Genomic DNA, 690 nt, shown 5'->3' on the forward strand with positions numbered 1-690 from the left:
ATATCATTGGTGGAAAATCATTGTTCCTTTGGAGGAAGTGCTAATGAAGACCCAAACCAACATCTCACAAAATTCCTGAGAATTTGTGACACTGTGAAGTCCAATGGAGTCCAGGAAGATGCCTATAAACTGCTCTTGTTCCCATTTTCACTTAGGGACAAGGCAGCTAAGTGGCTGGAATCATTCCCAAGGGGGAGTCTAACCACATGGGATGAGGTGGAAGGCAAGTTTCTGGCACGTTTCTACCCTCCACAAAAGGTCAATAGGCTTCGATCTGAGGTCCAGACTTTTAGACAACAAGATGGTGAAACTCTCTACGAGGCATGGGAGAGATTCAAGGACTTGACAAGGAAATGCCCACCAAACATGTTCCATGATTGGGTGCAATTGCACATCTTCTATGATGGGCTCTCTTATGAATCAAGGAAGGCTGTAGACCATTCATCAGGAGGTTCATTGAACAAGAAAAAGACCGTGGAAGAAGCCATTGAAGTGATCGAGACAGTGGCTGAGAATGAGTACTACTATGCATCAGAAAGGCACAACACTAAGGGAGTCATGGAGCTGAACCATGTTGATACAATTCTAGCCCAAAACAAGGTGTTTGCCAAGCAACTAGCAGAGCTTACTAGGCAATTAGAAACAAAGCAAGTGGCTGCAATACACACACAAGATCAAGAGGAAGTAGGC

The 690-nt window shown here is 44.5% G+C and overlaps 1 non-coding gene across 1 annotated transcript; it reads right to left on the reverse strand.

Moving 5' to 3' along the window:
* Positions 1–264: 264 nt before the first annotated feature.
* On the reverse strand, positions 265–368 carry LOC148567450 (small nucleolar RNA R71). The gene has a single exon (XR_015882785.1). It is a non-coding gene; the product is annotated as a small nucleolar RNA R71 (small nucleolar RNA).
* Positions 369–690: the final 322 nt, after the last annotated feature.

This window comes from Arachis ipaensis, chromosome B4, assembly GCF_059453495.1.
Source record: "Arachis ipaensis isolate K30076 ecotype BB chromosome B4, ASM5945349v1, whole genome shotgun sequence".
NCBI classification, from domain to species: domain Eukaryota; kingdom Viridiplantae; phylum Streptophyta; class Magnoliopsida; order Fabales; family Fabaceae; genus Arachis; species Arachis ipaensis.